We start from the raw sequence: 19,994 nt of genomic DNA, 5'->3' as shown, positions 1-19,994 counted from the left end.
AGACCAGAGCTGCATTTCAGCAACAATCAGAATGCTTCAGTTTAAAGGCTGGCTGCTAAGTTGAGGAAAACTGGCAAATGGACCCATTGCTTGACTGCCCAGCCTGGCACGTCAGGATCTGCTCACAGCGAGTGCTGGAGAGGCCAAATGCACCCACTGCCGTCGCTGGGAGGGTGCTGCTGCGGCATCGCAAGGCTCAGCGTGTGCCTGTGCCTGTGCACGGTGCTAACAAGGGGGGACATGGCTGTAGATCACCCTTATTTAACAGCACCCCCAACAAGTTACGTCTCTGTTGGGCATCTGCAACTCCACCGATTCAAAATGCAAACGGGCAAGACGGAAGGAATATTGTTATTCCCATTTTACAGGTAAGTGAACTGAGGAGCAGGAGAAATGGCGACAAGTTCAGATCTCCTTGTTAACGCCGACTAGAGCTTGTTCCCAGAGTTCCTCAAGGTCCCACAGCAAATCTCCAACAACATTCATAACCGATCCCAGATGAACTACTACTCTTGTCCCACGCAAGAGTTGACTATCTGTGAACATCAATCACCCTGAAACTAATCTCAGTGTAAATCGCTGCATAAATCAAAGTGCTACATGCAAAATAACGTCGCCATCCACAAAGTGCAGTTGGCCAAAGCACGGCTGACCATGGCAACCATCAGGCCAATTCCAAACTGGTGAATCCAGCAGCAGCTCCTCTTACTTTTGCCCATGGAGCATCACCATAACAACAGATCCACCAATCCACACCAGAGATTCATGCACTTAGCAACCAGGAGCTGCCAAATTATAAAAAAAAGTAAAAATTATGCACAAAGTATTTCCTCCACGATGCTGCTGTAGGTGTGCAGAACTCCAGCAGCACAGTGGGCAAAGCCAGAAAAATGCACAGAGTGCGATGGATACCAAAACTTCTCCCCCAGCAAGTAGCTCTGGAGCAAAAGCATCACTGGAAGGTGAGCTGGGCTTCTGGTTTTGGTGTTTCACTTAGGGCTGCGTGCACCCTCCTCCCTGTTACACAGCAGAGAGGGGAAGCCTCAGTGCAAAGGTAAGGCTGGCACGCAGAACCGGGGCTGGCACCCACTAACACCACTGATCTTCACCCAGCCGTGGGACCTGGAGAAACCAAGCAAGACTGTGCTGTGTTAGAAGGTTTCCAGGGGGGTTTAGCAGTTGCTTCACAGGGGTCAAAGCATCTCAGCTCTGCAAAGAGGAGCCCAGGCACCAGCGCTGCTGTTCAGAAGTAACCGAACGCTGTCCCCAAAGGAGTTTGCTCCTGTGAGCGGACCTTGTCCTTCGTCACCCTGTGTGAAGCAAGCGTGGGGAGGAGATAAGTTATTTTTTCAGAGAACAATCCACCTCTCTCCCACTGACTCACTGACAAGCTTCCCCTTTCCAAGGCAGTTCACGGGGTGAGCTGTAGGCTGAACAGTCAGTCCTCTCTACTGGAAAGAGGTGAGTAAGTGCACCAAGGGCTTAAATCTCTGCTTCCTCATGGGAGCAAGGAGCACCGGGGTTAAAGTACTGTAGGGGAATGTGCCTGGGCAAACCGAACAGACCAGATGCTTCTCTTTGCCAGCGTACACCAGAAACACCAGCAAAACGTCTGGTGCTTTCCTGCTGACAGAAAGTGGGAGTCCCTACTTGGACCAAGACCAGATGTACAAGAAATACCCAGTGATTAAGAACAGAGCACCAGATGGGGTTTTCCAGCCCAAACCAGTAAGACCCCTATTAGCAGGATGCAATCCTTTGGCCTAGGCAGTGCTGGAGGTCTGGCTGGAGAATAATAAGGACTCTCTATCCACAGGGATGGATGGAAAGGGAGGAGCCATGGCAGCGGGCTGGCACTATTCATCAAGAACAGCTTGGGTGGCACCAGAAAGGGACTCCCTCACTGCTGACTATGACAGCCTCAGGATGCTAAGCCAGGATTTGCTGCTTGCCTCACAGTCTGTTAGCTATTTTCAGCCCAAATGAGGAATCCAGCCCAGCTTTGGCTTCCTAAAACATTGATGCAGGCAGAGACTTCAGCGGGCGTTGGAGAGATGATAAATGCAAGAACATTTCCAAAAAAAAGAGCCAAGAAAGGGCTTGAACTGCAATGCTGGACAGACGCACAGTGCAGCACAGAGCAAAGCATCCCTGAGAGGGCAGGAGTGGAAGGGCTATGCCCAAGAAAGATGCTTGGCTTAGCTGGGAGTGGAGTGGGCGCAGTCCCACCTTCACGCATATGCTGGCCCTTGTGCCAGCCGAGCCCACGGGTCTATCGAGGCTGCTGGAGCTGATGTTCACCCCACACCGCCTGCTAACCAGTCTGACATCCCCCACCGCTGCTGTTATAATTAGGGAATGGGAGCAGATGGCAGCAGAGTTAGCTGAAAAGAGGAAAATCTCATACACAGCTGCCACTTGCTGTGCGCAAGTCCTTCCCTCTTAGGCATGTCAGGAGGATGACAGCTCCTGTGATCTGAGGTGCTGGGGCACGGTGCTGCAGCAGCAACATCCCCAAAATACTCCCAACTGGGGGCTGGGGGGGCTGGGAGGGCAGCCACGAGCCGCGTGGGCCTGGGGTGTGAACCACAGCGCGGTCAGTGACCAGGCAGCGGTGGAGGGGCCGTGGGAGCTCCCGCAGGTCCCTGCTCCTCAGCGGCAGCTCCTGGCTTGGTCCCAGGCGGCTTTGTGGAAACCTGCACTTGAATGCAACGCTGCTCCAGTCTTCTGCCTCCGCCATCAACATTTGCACGCTGCTCTGTGCTGCTTCTCCCCTGGGAGAAAACTAAACTGGCTGGTGCAGGCAGGGCAGGCGAGGACCTTGCCCCCTCCTTCCCAGCTAGCAAACACACGTGCATCAGCAGCGAAGGTTATGATGGGCAGAGAGACATTCCTGGAGGTGAGACTCGTGGGAAAGCATTGCAGGACAGCCTGCACCCCAGGGAAAACCCCAGGCATCCCAGGGATAGCACAGAGCACCCTGCAGGCACAGCACAGGTCCTGCTCCTGGCTCTGCGGGGAGGGGAGATAGGCTGCCCTCCCCCACCGGGGAAGGGCTCTCAGGGTGCAGCCCAGAACTTGCTTTAACTGGTGCTGAGGCATCTGCTCAGGAGAAAACCCCCAGCGGGCTGGTGGCAGGCAGCTCCCTGCAAGGCCGCCTCTGGGGAGAATCTACAGCACAAGCCTCTTGCTAGCTGAATGCACCTATTATTTCATTAGCGCTGTTAATTCCCCAGCCAGTCAGTGCTCTGATGGCATGTTGAGTCTCCTCTTCTGCTCACACGCTGCACACCTGCTATAAACACAGCCTGAAATCATCTTCCCTGACAGGCTGCAGAGAAACTTTCCCGCTGACTTCTTCTGCCTGGAAGAGGCTCGAGATTCATTCTGACAGATGCTGAGCGCTCTGTGGACAGGGCGGCCGCAGCCCAGCATGCTCCACGGATCCCAGCCTGATCCTGCCCTCAGCTGGTCTGGTGTTTCTGAGCGCTGAGCCTCCACAGTGTAGGGAAATCCTCGGTGTCTGCACAGCACGCCTGGGAGCTGGGGCTGCTCACCCCATCACCCCGTCCACAGCATCACCAAAGGGCTCCCGGGTAGGGAAACGCTGCCTTTGCAGACATTTCTAGCTCTGGGGTAAAGCACGAGGTCGTTCTGCTGTGCACCACCCCTGTGTACCAAATAACTTGACCAGAAGCCTTTCCAAATCCTGAAGCTCAGACAAAGGGCTCTGGAGGTTCATCCACTCATGGTGCTTCATACAATCTAAACGCTCTGAACCAGAGCAGGGTGCCCTAGGACTGGAGCCTGCACTTGGTCACTTAAAGCCCTGCAATACAGGCAAAGAGCCCAGCTCTCCCCAGGCTCCAGCAGCACCCATGAGGCCTCACAGCAGGACTTCAAAGCACCCCACATCTCCTTTGGCAGATGGAGAGCGCTGGAAGCCGCAATGGGATGGTATGTGCGTGACCCCGTAAGGCCTCACTGCCAGCGCAGCTCTCAGGAGGTTTCAGAAATCAGAACAACCCCAGGGCTGCATTTTGCTCCCCCCTCCCCTGTGCCGTGCCCTGGAGAGATCCAGCACTGACCCACCATCTGCCAGCACAGGCGTTCCTGCAGGCCTGATGCCACCACTTTTGACTAAGTAAGGCACTTCCAGAAGAAAAAAAAGCAAAATACAGGTTTAAGGCAGGACTGTTCTGGATAAATCTGCTCTCTTGTTGTCTCACAGATTAAATCAATTAGCACCACAGAAGAGGTCTGCATTTGCAGATGCTGAGGCTGATTCTCCTTGTGCTCATGCTGATTCAAGTTGGGAATAAATAAAGTCCATAAAACGACTTTGATGTAGAACGGAGAGTGAGAGGAAAATACCAGTTCTGTTACTCAGCATACAGCCTTCACTCTCTTGGTTTAGTGCTACTCAAAAGCCCCTTGGGTATAACCAACTTATTTTTAGCTGTTTACTTATTAAACAAACACAAGGGAAGGCTAAATGTCAAGGCATTTTTGCATACCGAGCTGGACTCTGCACATTTATTCTGTCAGGGATGCTGGAGCAAACTACTTCTTTGCTCTGGAGCTGGGGGTGGAGCAGAGCCAGCCAAGGCATGTGGGTCCTGCCTAGAAGCTGGTGCTGCTTGTAACCCCCCCAAACATCTGGAAGCCAAGCACCTCCTGACTGTGAGATCATCTGTCAAAGGAGTGCAGTACACATTCAGCTGGCTGTATATATGATCTCCTCCCTGGTTTTTACCATATTTATCGCCTCCACACCCGCAGCGAACAAGGAAACATCCAGCTCCAGTGTCACAAGCGGAGGAGAGGTGAAGGGACTTGCCCAAGGTTGACGGGATCGTGTGGCGGAGCGGAGCACTGAACAGGAGCCCTCCACAGCTGTTTCACTGCTGCTAAGTCCTTTATCCTCTCCATGCCTCACTTCTAAAATATTTCAGGGCACTGTGTGCTTTCAGCACAGGCACCAAGGTTTTGCAGGAGAGCGGGGTACCAGTGCGTAGGCGGGTGGCCATAAGGAATGATCTTCACGGGGGCTCTGTCCCCAGCCTGCTTTGTGCCAGACCCTGGCTGAGAGCGGCTGAGCTCTCTCGGCTGGGGAAGCACCAGCCGGCGTCTCCCATGAGCCGAGACAAGCTCCCGGCAGGCTGGTGCCGGCGTTCAGCAGCGTGCCAGGGATTCCTGCGGGGCCAGGAGGGCTCACCGGGCCAGATAAGGCACAGCTGATCGGCCGTGACTCAGCACCCCGAGCCCGTGTCAAGCATGATGAACAAGGGCTGAGCGCAACGCCATGCCAAGGGGCAAACCCTGCTCCTGGCTGTGTTACCTGGCCACGGCCAAGCCCACAGGGAAGCACTGGTCCTCCCAAGCAGGCAGAGGCAGGTCTGGCCAGACTTGCAGCCCTGGGGCTACTGGTTGGACTCACTGGCTGTGAGCAACAGGACTTGGTGCGTGGGGAGAGAGATAGACGAGCATCAGGAGATCTGTGTTAGCCCTCCTCTGAAAGGGGAGTGGGCTGCACGGAGCTGCCACAAATCCACGTGTCCAGGAGCTTTGTTTAGAGGAGGGAAAAGAGGAACCCAGTCATCTCTCCAGGACGTCTGGGCTCAGCATCTGGGGTGCAGAAGTTACACACAAATGCCTGCCAGGCAGACTATCTGCATGGAGCAAGCATGAGCGGTCCAGAGCATGGTGCATGGCCCTGGGCGGTCTGTTCTCCTGCATTTCTGCCCCTGAGGTGCAGAACACAAGACATTTTTCCCTGGGTAGTGGGCAGCTACCATCATGGATAATTATAGGAGCCTTTTTCCTGGAGAAGGGGATTTTACCCTTGTGACCTGTGCCCCTACTTGAACCCTTCTCGGCTCTTTTCTCCACGACACAGCCAGCTCCTTGGCTGTCCTGTCCCCCCTGCTGAAGTCAGAGGCAGGTTGCCCCCACGCTCCGAGGTCATCGCAGGAGTTTTTGGAAAATGCTTCCACCTCGTGGCCCTCTGGAGAAATGACTGGCTGGGAAATGCCGGGCTGCACCCATGGAACCCAGCTGAGACAGGCAGAAACAAGGCCATGCCACCCTTTCTGCTCGCTCTATTGCCTTCACCCAGGCTGAACTGGGGCTCCCAGTACCTCTGCTCAGCCCTGGCACTGCCTGGGTGCTGCTGGCAGCGCAGACCACCCTCCAGCCATGCACACACCAGGCAGGGTGCAGGCAGCGGAGCCCAGGCTTCCCAGCACCCAGGGACCAGCACTGGTGTATCCCGCAGGATAAGCATGGACTTCTCCAGGGCTGAGGAGGAGCTAAAGCAGCCCACGGTCTGTTAAAACACTGTCCTCGCAGCCCACGCGTGCACACACGAAGACACACAAGTGTTTGAAAAGCTCAACCTGGGGCACTGCAGCTGCCAAAGCAGTTCTGCCCGGGGACAGCATCACCACTCCTGCTTCCCCCCCAGAGCCCGCCTGCTCAGGCAGGTGGGGTGGGGAAGGAGTGGAAAAGCCTTGAGCTCACTTTGGTAAGCGCCGGGCACCTTGTGACATTCAGGGCTTCACCACACAATCTGCCCTGGCCCATGGGAAACGCTGCAGGGAGGGGGCATGACACCCCGGGGGGGGGTCCCCATCCTGCTTCTGCCACGAACACCCTCTGAAACTCTGGGCAAGTCCCTGCTGCTCCGCTGCGGGAGCTACCTGGGCTTTAATGCTCCAGGAAAAAATCCTCAGCTCGCACACACATTTCCTGCTGGGACACAGAGGTTTTGGCTGGTTATTGCACAGGATCAGGATGAAACATCTGCAGTTTTCTTCTGGGCCACAACTGTTACACTCGACATTAAATGTTTCTAAGACAAACGATCCTTCTCTTGCAATTCTTGGGCGACATCTCATTTCTCCCATAAACCGCCTCTCGTCCTGCTGCCCGCTAGCGGGTGGATTTTGGAAAAACACAAACCTGGCAGTGCTTCCCCCCACGCTGCTACAGGAACCAGGTGGGCCTTTGGAAGAACACTGTGGTTTAGGGCAGCTGTATCTCTCTGAAATATCCCCACGGATGGACAACTATCCCTCATTTCTGCCTTCTCAGCAAGTGCTATAGAAATCCAACTCAATATGTGTATTTTAGAGGATGCAACTCCTCTTCTAGAAACAGTTTTCTCAAAATTAACTATAGCTGAGCTGCAACTCTCCTGTAGCTTGCAAGGCTGTAAAACTCCTGCAGGTGGGGATGCATTGCTCGACTGCCTGTCCAGCAGCAGACACGGTATAACCACGTTATCAGTCACACGAGCATCAGATTTCTTGCATTACACTGCAGTTTTGCAGGAACTCACCATACTGTTCATCCAAGCGCTGTGCTAATGGGATCTGTCCCTCACGAGCAGCATCAGAAACGCCTGTTTCTCAGCTTTACCTCTTCTTGGAGGTTTGCCTCTAGCCAGGGCACCAAGGTTTTTAACTCCAGGAAGCAGTGTCCCAGGTCCAGAGGTGCTGCCAAAATCTTCATCCTGTGCATGAAACTAATATCAAAGTCCTTAGTTCCCACACAGCTAACGTGATGCTCTTGCAACCTCGGGGTCTACTGAAGAGCAAAACAAATAGGATTTCTCTGGTGGCATCTGCTGTCCTAATGATCCCCTCTCTGCCTGAACAAAGGTGAATGATTGAGTGTTTGCTAGGCATGGGCGAGACTCAGCTTTGTTTTGTAACAGCAGCAGCGTAAAGTGATTACATTTTTAGTAGTTTTTGCTTTTGTTAAAAAACAAAGCCCATGAAGACAGCAAATCCATTTGCCATGCTCCTTCTGTGCAAAATGCAACGTGATTGTTCCTCCTAATGCCAGCGAGAGGACCGGAGTGCCATGGCGATGCTGCAGTGAGGCGGCAGAGCTGGATTTAGAGGTCGGAAGCACAAGCACATCCTCACCGAGGCAGCAGCTGCCTCTCTGCAATCACCCACCCACCACAAGCTGTCAGGCGAGGGGCTCCCCACTCTCCGGTCTGCCCCTGCACCCAGGACCACACGCAGAAGCGGTGGGGCCTTGCTGACACGAGGTGGGGTTACAGCAGTGACGTTCCTGCTGCGCACAGTAGAAGCCTTTCAGCAGAAGAGACAACCAGGCTGCTTGTTGCCTGTCTGTGTTCAAACCATCCTGCCCCAGCCTCAGTTTGAACAGTCTGCAGAGTGAAAGCTCTTCCCGCAAAGAATCCGTAATTAATGCAGAAGAGTGAATAAACCTGCGGCTGATCTGCAAGCACAATAAATGTTGTTGGAAATGGTCTCTGTAACCCAAGAGACACAGCGTGGCAGGGATTTGTCAAAGGGGTGGAATAATTTCTCATGTTATTAGGGACCTCAAATTTTGTAAGAAAAGTGGCTGGGGTTGCAGAGAAAGCTTTCCCAGCAGAATCCAAGTGAAACTCCGCGACTCCACCTGTGTTTGCAGAGAGCCTGAGAGCGCGGCCTGGCAGAAAAGCTGGATTCTCATGTTGCCACTGATTTAAACATTCAGCTATTTCACTTGGCAAGATCAATCCTGCACGGGGCTGACATGTAACAGGTAGGCAGGGTTTGAAAAGGGATTATAGCCCGGCTCCTCTTCCCAGCAACAGATCTCACCTGCCATAATGTGGGGAGAGGCAGCTTTAAAGGCAGGATGCCGATGTCTCTGTCCTGGCTGGGGCTCAACCGAAGAGCTCCCCGTTAATGAGAAGGAAGTAGGGAGCGGTGGAATCGGGAAATGCTTTGTTCAGCCCATACGGACAGTTGGCACGTAAGGATCTACCGGGGGTTAATCAAAGGCCTGCTAAAGCGCGATGAGAAACCTGCCAGTCGCCATACGAACCGCCGTCCTGAGGAAATTAAAAATCGCGCACCATATGCCGCGCGGCACGGGGAGGGAGCGGGGTGTCTCGGGCAGCGTCTGCATCTGCCCGAGCGGCCCCGCGGGGGGGCCGGTGCGATGTGCGCTGCCACGGGGAGGGTCATAACCCAGCAATAACTCGCCGCCTTCCCCCGCCTTCCCGGCACCGAGCGGGGAAGGACAGTGACGGGGAAATAAGGGGAACCGAGGGGAAGGATGACACAAGTTCAGCCCAACCCAGTGGCAGAGCAGCCGGAGAGGCAGAGCCAATAGCTGCTTTTCATGCTCAGTGAGTCCGTCCACCTCCACCCCCCCTTGAGTCCTTAAGTTGCAGCTTTTAACTACCTCGGTGTTCAAAGAAAATATGATGCTCAGCGTGAACAGAAGGAAGAGCCTGCTGACAGGTAGACAGCATGGACACTGATCCTGGCAGGGCCGGCTGCTGAGAGAGGTACGTGCCTTCCAAGGCAGGGATCCGAAAGCAATCACATTTGGGATGCAAACTCAGAGCAGACTTTAATTTTCCAGCAGGGGGAATATGGAAATCTGGCTCCCTCGAAATGATTCATCCCCCCTTCCCACCACCGCCACCTCCCCTCCCCCTGCATCCTCTCCCCATCCCTCCCAGCACAAAGCACTTTGCTGCAGTCTTTCCATCTGGGTGCCTTCATGTTGGGTGTCTTAGTGTTCCCGCAGGTGCCGAAGTCGGGAGCGGAGGCTGAGCGGCACCCGGGGAGAGCGGCAGGAGAGAGCGGGTGGTACCCACGGGGTTGGTGGGCTCTGGACCCGGGGCACTGGCGGGTTGGCTTGTGCCAGACGCTGAGCAGGGATCCCGGCTGGTAAGAACCATCCCTGGTGAGCCAGGCACTGCCCTGCTCAGCATGCGATGCTCGGGATGCCACCAGGGGCTGGCCCGAATGGGTGCTGTTGCCCCTGACAAGTTTTGGGGATCCCAGGGGAGGGAGGGGAGCAGGGGGAGGGAGTGAAGCAGAGTTGGGGTCCCCCTCCTGGGGCTTTACACTCAAAGAGAACCCTGAGCCAGCACCGCGGTCATCTCAGCTGAGGCCCCTGCTCTGAGCAGGCACCGGTTTGGGGAGAGGGGAGGAAGAGAGGCCTGGCTGCCTCTTTGATGTGCTATTGCTGGTTGCACGAGCCGGGGCTGCTGTGCGCTGTGTCGGGGGACACCCTCTCCTTTTGGCTGGGAGGGCATCCCACCTGCTGCGGGGCTATTGCGGCTGAAGGGTCGCCGGCAAATGTCTGGTGGCACCTCTGTGGGGAGGCAGAGGGAGGTGGAGATAACACCGGGGTGGCAAAATCCCTTGTCTGGTGGTAGAAGAAAGTCGCTTCTCTCCCATCGCTGTGGGGGAGGTGTTCGGGGCTTGCTGCCCCTAAGATTTCTGTGCAATTCGGTCTCACGTTCGTAAACACAGACCTGTTTTCTCAGGCATGTCAAGGAGAATTAAAAAGGGGGGAGCTGTGGGGATCCCCCAGCCAGGATCTGCCTTCCTCCTGCACAGCTCAGAAGAACTTTCTGTGGCCTTGAGAAGAAGAGAGCAGCCAGTGCGTGCGTTCGCTGAGCTCAGCTTTGGTCTGCCCCATCCTGGGGAGGGGCAGGGTGCTGAGACCAGGGCTGCCCTCAGCCCTATTTTCCTTTTCCACCCTCCCTGGTGCCGGAGCTGGTTCCCGTGGCTGTGCTGGGATAAATATTGTCTAAGAAACCCTTTCTGGAGATGATGCCATCAGGTGGCGCTTGGGAATAGGCAGCGGCACGGTGGGAGTCCGGAGAGCGAACACTTGTTGCTGTGAGCTGCACATTGCAAGGGCCATGGGCAAACGGGGCACCCAGAGCCACTGGCCACCCAAGCCCACGCCTCCGGCCCCGCCGTCTGCCGGGAAGCAACAGAGAAAGGGAGGAAAGACTTTCTGCAGGTGCTGGGAGGGATACGCAGAGCGGTCGTGGCTGTGGAGATGGGAGGGTGAGCGTGAAAAGCTCTTTCACTCAGCTCTGGCACTGAAAAGTGTGATTTTAATTATAGACTATTTCTTCAGATTTAGCCTTGTCTGGCGTGTGACTTCAGCCCTGTAACCTCCTTGGCAGGCTTTGCTTGTGCAAGTGGCTCCATGCACACGGTGTGACACGGGTCTCTGGAGAAGGCTGCGCGAGGTAAAAGTTTCTGTGCTGTCTAGAGAGCTTTTGTACGCTCAGGAACACTTTCATGGTCAGCCAGCTGCAGGCGGTGCAGAGCAGAACGTACCTCTTTTGTCTCGATAAACGTGCTGCTCCTGGAGTGGGGCTGCCCCAACCCTATAACGCCCAGAACAAAACCTTCAGCTGGGCCATCCCGAAGGTCAGAGCAGAGCTGGGCATGGGCACCCGCCCGTCCCAGGGCACAAAGTGAAGTTCTCCAGGAAGGGCTGTACCTAGCAAGGTCCAGTGCGGAGCTCCCCGGGCTGGCACCGGCTGTGGGAGCCCGCAGCGAGGCACAGCGCTGCCCAGACTTACCCGCTCCATCCCACATTCCACCTCCCCGCACCACGGGAGAGAATTGGCCCCGCTGCTTGGGGACAGTGTCGGGCAGAGGCAGCGGGGTGGCAACCAGGACCGAAGCAGGTGGCCACCTTCCTGGCTGGTGATCTCTGGCTTCCAGGGTCACCAGGGGTTTGCCACCACCCCAGGGCAGACGCAGCCCGGAGCACAGCCCGGCCCTCCCAGCCTCAAGGATAACCCTCCCGCTGGCCTCAAAGGCAAGGCGTGCTTGGGAGGACAAAGAGCAGCATTGTAACAGATCATGCCTAGAGACATTATTAGGTACATAAGTTGTTTTTGGAGATCCCAAATGCAGTAACATTTTTGCAGCCTAACTTAAGTGTACAGAGAACAGACAGAAGTTGAGGAAGAAAAGAGCTGCTCAGGCTAAAGTAAGAGCATCCACACCAGGGTTTGCATCCAGTTTCACTAAACTAGATCCAACGCAACTTCCACTTGGAGACAAAAAAATCACAGGCGCGATCCCAGCTCAGAGACTAGATGAGACAGCGGGAACGAGAGGCTTGTCTGCCACAGCCAAGCTGTGCAGCCCCCGAACCAGCACCTTTCGGTGCTCTCGGTGTGGTTCAAGCCACAGGGCAAGGCTGCCTTGCTCAGGCAGCTCTCGTGGATCTCCAACCCCTCCGGCGTGGCAGGCGGCTCATCCCATGGGTGCGAGCGGGCTGGCGGCACCGCCCGGGCTCTCTGCGGGGTGCGATGTTACCAGCAGCAGCCCCGGTTCCAGCACAAGGGAGCACGTCCCCTGTTAATCAGCATTTAATTAAAGGACATGCTGACATTTGGAAATCAGAAACAACTCTCCTGTGTGGGCTGCCTCTTTCTGCTGCTCGCCTCTTCTCTGAATCACTCCCTGACATTTTGCCAGATTAGGATGTGACTCTCTCTCTCCCTCCTTCCTTATAAAAATAAATTGAAAAGGAGATGCAAAGCCACCGCTGCTCCTGAGGGAGAGGACTTAGGGGACGGGGTTTCGCTGGGGAAAAACTCCCATTATTAATGATGCTACAGTGGTGTCCTACAAAGACCCTGCCTGTGGGGCAAGTTTTGTGTGGCAGGTTTTGTGTGGCAGGCGCTGCAGGGAAGCTGAGGCAGGGGGTACTCACCGTGCTGGCATGGGGGAACTGGTTCCCCCTCTCCAAAACCACGCGGAGAGTGGTGCAGGCACCTCAGGTCTCCACACCAGCCCCGGGTGATTTGCCTGAAGGAACCAGAAGCAGAGGGTGTGAATGTTCTGCAGGGAAACAGGGAGTCCCTGCAGCAGCTGCCCAGTGGGAGCAGGGGGGACCCACAGGTGGGACAGGACGGAAAGCTGGGCTCAGGGAGAGGTTCAGCATCTCGGCCTCGGAGCTGCTCTGCTGACAGTGTCGCTGCTCAGAGCAGGAGTGAGCAAACCCAGGCTGAGGGCAGGACCCCTGTGGCCTGGCATGTCTCCATAGGGAGCCCCGGGCACCCCCTCCTCTTGCAGCCAGGCCTGGGGGACCCCTCTCCCCATGTACAGATCCCCAGGTGGGACCCCCCTTCCCCTCACGTTTCCACCCACCTGCCCCTCACAGCCAGACCCATGTGCAACCCCCCCGTGCCTCCTGTGTGCACCCTGTGTGCACCCCCCATGTACCCCCCCTCCACGTGCTGCCCCCCCACCGCACAGGGTGGGTGAGTGGGGCAGCGGTGTCCCCCAGCCCGGGGTCCCTTCCTTGCCCTGGATCCAGGGATGGGGGGCGATCCCTCGCCCATCCCTCGCCCCTCGCATTACAGGAGCTGTAGCAGAGCAGCATCCCGCCTGCGCCGAGGTGCCCCCCGCCTCCCGCACCTTCTGCTGCTCTTGAAACGGGGCCAGCGATTCTGTTTATCTGTTAGCCCATGCCAGAGCTGGTAAAATGCAAACAGCAGTGAGGGATGGGGGAGGAGGAGGGGTAGTGGGGGGGAACCCTCACCGTTCGCTTCCCCTTGGCTGCTCATTTCAACCTTCTTTCAAGCAGAAATTACTCACATTAATCAAGAGTGAGAATGTGTTTGCAGCCCTGCAGATTTGGCAGCACAGAATCAAATTCCATCAGTAGCAGCAGGAGGACGGGAGCCTGTATCTCTGCTGTGCACAGCCTAATAGAGCCATTGCCAGAGGAAATTGGATCTGAGAGCTCCCCTAAATTAATCTACCCTTTAAAAAAATGCCAGGAGATCTACATGACAAATGAGCGTTTGCAATGGAAACTGATGCAAACATCCAGCACATCAGATCAGGATGGATCTGCCCCTCGGCCAACATCTGCACAGGGAAGAGGCACACGAGCAACCCCAATGACTATGGGCTCCCTGCAGCCAGGTGGAGGAGCCCGGCTGGGCAATTAGGGCCACGAGAGCTGCTGGGACAGGGGAGAGGTGCGAAGCGAAGGCAGGAGAGGTGCCAGAGGTGCAGAGCTGAGCGGGGCAGCCAGGAGCATCTCTGGAGAAGCCCAGCGAGGCAGGGCCGGGGTCTGGGAGGAGCGTGGGGCAGTACCGGGTGCTGCCGTGCCAGCTCCTGCCGCCATCACGCCGCGATGCGGGGCCGGTAGATGCTCCCGGGCTTCTGGCTCTGGCGTGCCGTGGAGCTGGGGCTCAGGTGCCTGGGCTCGCTCCGCTTTAATAGAGCTGCTGCTGCTCCAAGGTGATTGCTACTTTATTGGCTTATTTTTAGCCGCGCGGCCAGGCTGAGAGTAAGATGGATGGGTCTTGTGTTGGGCGAGACTTTTGCTTGAAGTAGGAGCCTGGGCACGGGGCGGGAGCGACTGCTTTGGAAGCTGCCTTGAAAACAGCCAGGGCGAAGCTCCTTGGTGCAGAGCAGGGAGTTTGCTGGGCCCCTGATCCTGCCCCAGGAACAGGCTGTAGGGTGGGCACAGGCTGGGCCGGGCTGGGTGCGAGGCTGGTATGAGTTAGTGCGGGCTGCCTGCTGCTGGGCCGTCACCTCCAATGAGGGTCCCACAACACACTTTGCTTGAAACATCCCCCGGTAAAATCGAAAGACCCAAGTGGTGGTCAGGGTCTTGTCTGCCCTGAGGGTCTCCCATCCCAGGGGTCTGTCTCCTCACCGGTGTTTCTCAGGAGGAATCAGAGAGCAGGAATTTAGGTGTTTAGGTGCAGTCAGAAGCTCCCCGGGGAAGGGCTGATCCCTGCAGCCGGGCCAGGCAGTGCCGATCAGGTTAACCCCTCTGCATCTCCCACCCCTCGCTCTCCAACAGCCCTGCTCCCACAGGCATGTCCCCTGCACCCCTCTGTCATTTTTTAACCATGGACTATTGAAAGCCTTAGCATCTCTGCTCTGCTCTCAGCAGCACCCGATGATTGAATCTTGACCTTTATTTCCCAGGTTTATTAACTCCCTGCCCCTGTACGTGTGGACTGAGCAGGGCCAGGCGGCGATGAGACAAGGAGCATTTCCAGTGCTGCCTCGGGACTGCCGGGAGTTTGCACCAGAGCAAAGCAATGCCCGGCTGGGCTGGGTGTGAGGGCTGGCTGCGTTGAGGGCTGGCTACTGAGCACTTTGGCCAAGCTGGTCCAAACTGTTGAGGAGCCAAGCAATGTTCGTAGCACACCCCGTCGCTTCTCTCGCTCTAGAGGAATGTCCCTGCGGAGGGAAGTGCCTTGCTCTGTGCACAGGACACCGCATGAGAGTTAAGTTTGCAATCTAAGTGGGGTTGTGTGATTGCAGCTGGGCAAATAAGGCTTTCCACGGTGATTTCTGCTTCCTGAATAGATTCACTTCCGTGGGGTTTTGTTGCAGGAGGTTTGTTCGGTTGTCTACAGAAAACAAGTGGCCAGGTGTCAAGATATTATGGCAAGGGGAAAATGAAATACCTGGGTAGCCAGCTAAGAAAGAGTGTGAACTCATTTAAAAAATCATCAAGCATGGGCAGAGAGTGTGTGGCAATAACTGGGTGTCTCTGCTCCCCGCAGCACCACGGGGACCCGTGCTGCCCGGGGAGCTGTGCCCGGGGTGCCAGCGCTTGTGTGTGGCACACAGCCCGGTGTGCCAGCGTGCCCCGGTGCCCACCCTGCCTGCGTGGCTGCCTGCCAGCGTGGTGGGAGCTGCGGCCAGCGAGGCCGCAGGGAATATTGATTAGTTTTACAGTGTAACCTGACAGAGCCTATTCTGGTGATGTAATGAAGACGGATGATCCCATCCCCTGGCCGCGGCGCTTTGGGGAAGGGGAAAATTATTCGCTGCATCCTGGAGGGATGCTCTGCGGTCCTCCATGCCTCACTCCTGTACCTCATCTAATTTCCACCTCTCTCACTGGTTTTTCCTTCTTTCCATCCTTACGGCTCTCTGCCTTCCCTTGTCCCAGCACCCCACTGCCTCACCCCACTGCACAGATCTGGTGCTCAGGCTGGGAGGCAGCTGAGCCCGGTCCAGACCATCAGGGGTGCAGACCTCACCGCTGGGACAAACTGGGAGAGGACTTGTTGCAGATCTCAGCTGCCCGCTGTGGAAAGCTCTGCCGCTGGGGCTCAGCACAGCCAGAGGCATGATCCAGCCTTACACCACAGCTCACCTCTCCCTCCTCCTCTGCTTTTGTTCCCTGTTTCTCGTTCTTCACCCCCTGCCTTTGCTTCCCCCACGAGCACCCATCTGCACGTGCGTCTCCTCCTGGGGGCTGCTGCCACAGACGAAGCAGCCCAGCAGCCCCGAGCATCCCGGCTGCCCACCCAGCCTGCTGCAAACACATCCCACCTCCAAGATGGGGGGAGACCTCCACAGAGCCACCCCACCAGGAAACCCTGTGCATGAACCCAAAGCCTCATCCCAGGACCTGTTAAATGTCAATTAAGTGCAGCTCTGCGAGGTTGATGAGCTCCTTTCACAGCCTGATCTGGGCATTTTGGAAACCACAGGCTGTGCTTTTTCCTCTGCTGACCAGCAGTTGTGAATCCATCTTTACAGTAACACCAGGCACAAGCATTCACATGCCAGAAGGCAGTTATGTACAGTCATAAAAATGATTTAAAATTGGTCGGGGTTTTAAAAGGAAAAAAAAGAAAGCTCATATATTATCAGGTCTTTATTTCTCTTCTAGCTTTTACCCTTTAGGATTCATGTTTTCAGGTTTTTCTCAACAAACAACACAGTTGGAAATGCTAAAGCGTTTTTATGTAAGAGCTGAGAATCCTCCAGAATCACAGGGCTGCGGGAAGAAAAAAAAGTACCAACTGCTGTAATGCACGAGATATGATCTCCAGCGCTGCCAGCACCCTCTGCAAAGTAACCATCTCTACTACATCTTCAGAAACCTAACGAGTCGCATCGCTATCTTCCGTCAGACCCAAACCCCATCTCTTCACAGACCCGATGTTCGGACGGGATCCGCTGCTCTGACCGACACGGGGGTGATGCCCAGCGGCTCCCTCACTTCCAGCTGAGCTCCAGCCTAGGAAAACCCTCAGTCCTGGAGTGAAGATTTCCAGGGATGCAGAGCCCCAGTGATATTTGCAGCCTCTGTTTTAAAACTTTGAGCCTGTTAAGGCTGTTTTGGGGTGGGATCTCTGGCGTTCCCATCTATGCCCCGTGCACCATCCGGCCAAGTTCTTTGAGGTGATAAATAAATTCTTGTAAAACCAAGGGGGAAATCATTCTGAAGCAAACATGTGGCACCTTTCCAGCCTCATGAGTCTGCTTGGATATTCACAGCAGAGCTATTACTCTTTTTCTCAGCTAAGGGAACTAATTTCATAAGTAGTGCAACTGCACCGTGAGCAGAGAGCTGGCCGTGCTGTTAGGGAGGAAAGGAAACCACAGTGCCCTGTAATTTTGAAGAAAATACATCTAAAAATAAGGCACACCAGACACCTGCCTGGCTGTTACTGGATACAAACACGCTAAAAACACAATGATGAACCTTTTTTGCACTCTGCAGTCCTTCCACTGGCACTTCACCAGCTGCTTTTGGGATGACTTTTGGGGCAGAGCTTTGGAGGGCCCATGGAGGCCAAACCCCAGGCAGTGAGGAGCACATCCTCACGTTTCACAGCCACCTTCTCCTCCGGCTCCCAGCTCATGACTTCAGCCTAACATCTGGCAAAGTTGCGTACCACGGGCAAAGCGAACATCGCTGCTTATGGTAGGCCAGGCTGACAGTTCCTGTGAGATCAACCCCGCGAGCATCATTTCTCGGTGATAGCTCGCTCACAAAGGAAAGAAATGGAAGCAAATCTTACATGACACATTTATTTTTGTCATCTATTTATTAGCTCAGAGCAAAAGTCCTGCTGCGCTGCATTATGGGGATTATGCAAATGAAGGACATCAAGACAATTAAAAAAAAGCCCAAGTGAGCACAATGTCAGAGCTGAGCAGATGCTGAGAGAGGGCGCAGCCCTCCCTGGCCGCTCCTGACCTGCTGCAGCCCAGCAGCATGGCTGGACCACCAGCTCGGGCAGCCCCATGCCCAGATCCAACGTGTCTCCCTGCGCAGATGCTCCTGCTCCTCCTCCAGCTTGCGCAGACAACGCAGCCGAGCAGGTCATTAGGCCCGTCAGTTAATGAGCTGCCCGGCACATCTCCCAGCGTGCTGCCCTCCCATGGCGCTTCGTCTACTGCCCCTTCCCTGTTCGGGGTAAGGATGCGCGGGGTGGATGCTGCTGCATCCTCATCCCATTGCAGGCGCTCGCTGCTCTCACCTAGACCGATGCAGCCAAAATCAGTGGTTGGACTAATCCCAGGCAGAATTTGGATTTATGGCGTTGCTGAGGGGGCTACCCACAGGGCAGAGAGCATCCTTGCCCCCTGCAAGGGACCTCCCAGCTCCCCAAGGGAGAGCAGCCCAATGCCCCACGTCCCGGCAAGAGGGGACCCGGCATGGGGTGAGGTAATGCCGTGCTCACATTCAGTCAGGCGCTGCCACGGGAGGAGGATCTGGTTCGCTCCACGGGTCTGAAGCCTGGCTAAATCCCCACTGAATCACCCGTTGTTACACTGACAGCTTGGGATTTATGAGAGCTAAAGTGGATGGATAGCAACGAGCAGGGGGGAAAAAAAAAATGTCCCAAATCTGACTTGTCTTTGCTTCTGCAAACCCTAGAGGACTTGGGATGTGAGTTTGGGGATTTAATCCTGTCTGCACCCCTCTATTTTGAGACAGAGATGGAGGGAGAGCTCAAGGCAGCTGAAGTGCATGTTGATAGCTGCAGCCAAGCGCAGCTCCTGCCCCGGCAGCTCCTGGAAGTGGAAAAAAGCCGTTTCCCAAATGCTTGTGGAAGAGCACAGGCAGGCTGGTGCTTGGAGACATGGAAAGATGCAGGGAACAGCCAGGGAAACACACTTCCATCCTCACTCTGCTAATTACACTCATTAGAGAAGGAATGTTGCCTCCGATTTTGAGCTATACCAGCTATTTTTAATTTCCCTGCCTGCTGAAAGCGCACACCGGAGCACTCGGGTGTTCTTTTTTTTTCTTTTTTCTGGAAACGGGTATTTCTCCTCCCAGGTCAGAGGCTCTTTTGTGTCTGCCTGGCTGGGAGATGGGGCGAAGACAAAGCAGAAAGGAGAAAGCGGGAGAGAGGCGAGATGGGGAGAAGCAGCACCCCTGCCCCGGCGGGGGGCACGCGGGGGGCCGTGGGTACCCGGCATCGGCGGTGGGTCGTGCGGGGAATGGGAAGCTGTCGGCGGAGCGGAGCAGCGGGGATGCAGACGTGTGCGTGGCTCCGCGACCCAATGGGGAAAGCGCGAGAGACGGGAGATAATTTATGCACTAACCTCAGATTGGGGTTGCGGGCGGCCGTCCCCAGCCGGCGTGGGAGGGAGGCCTCTTCCCATCGCCCCTTCCACCCGCCTCCTCCCACCCTGCAACCACACACAGCCACACAATCCCCTTACAATTAGGAAGACACCTATTCAGCACCGCTCTGGCATTGCTGGGCTTTTGTTCCTTCTCTTCTCTGCTGGCAAAGCTCTTCTTCCCCTCCGCACGGCTGTGTGCAGCGCTCGGCGGTTTGTTAAGTTGCTTTTCATAATCTCCACCAAAGAATTGCAGTCCCGCTGAAGTCCCGCGATTGAGGCGGCGGGGAGGAGAGAGGAGCAAAAAAAAAAAAAAAGGAGGAAAAAAGTAAGACAGCATTTTTTCTCTTTCTTTCTTTGTTTGAAGTCTTGCCTGGAGGAGTTGTGTGTGTGAGAGAGCGAGGCAGTGAATAGGAGTGGGGGCAGAGGCTGCATGCTCAGTGTACGTTGGGCATTTGTAATGAGCCCCCCCCCCGCCGACACCGGCATCCCTCAGCTCCCCTGTGCATGCCTTACCTGCACAGCTCCCCCCGGGACTGAAACTCTGCGGGCAATGCCTGCGTGTGAGCATCCCGAAGCAACTCAAGTCCTTTATCTGTTTATTCTGTATGCTGGAAATGCGTTAGTGCGTGTGGATGTGAATATATATATATTTACATCTGTTCACACTGTGTTGTAGCTAATGTGTGGCGTTTGCTTGCAGTTGTTATATTGTGGGTATATATGTGATTAGCTGAAAAAACCTAAATCTCTTTGTTTTAGGTGAGAATAATCACCAACTGGTCAAAATTCATCACTATATGAATGTTTGTGAAGATGTGTGTATAT

The 19,994-nt window shown here is 55.4% G+C and overlaps 1 protein-coding gene across 3 annotated transcripts in view; it reads left to right on the top strand.

Annotated features, from left to right (window-relative positions):
* Positions 1-9,207: 9,207 nt before the first annotated feature.
* Positions 9,208-19,994, top strand: part of BLACAT1 (BLACAT1 overlapping LEMD1 locus) — a 35,322-nt gene continuing 24,535 nt past the window's right edge. The window contains exon 1 of one of the 3 annotated variants that reach the window (XM_074893802.1): positions 9,208-9,322. The gene's annotated coding sequence lies outside the window, so the exon portion shown is untranslated. Of the gene's footprint in view, positions 9,323-9,615; positions 9,711-17,964; positions 19,495-19,994 lie in introns of those variants that run through there. The other 2 variants (XM_074893803.1, XM_074893801.1) reach the window with 2 other exon arrangements.

Source organism: Strix uralensis, chromosome 24 (genome assembly GCF_047716275.1).
Source record: "Strix uralensis isolate ZFMK-TIS-50842 chromosome 24, bStrUra1, whole genome shotgun sequence".
Classification (NCBI taxonomy): Eukaryota; Metazoa; Chordata; class Aves; order Strigiformes; family Strigidae; genus Strix; species Strix uralensis.
Note: the sequence above shows the minus strand (reverse complement) of the source record. Positions and strands in the feature narration are given on the sequence as shown.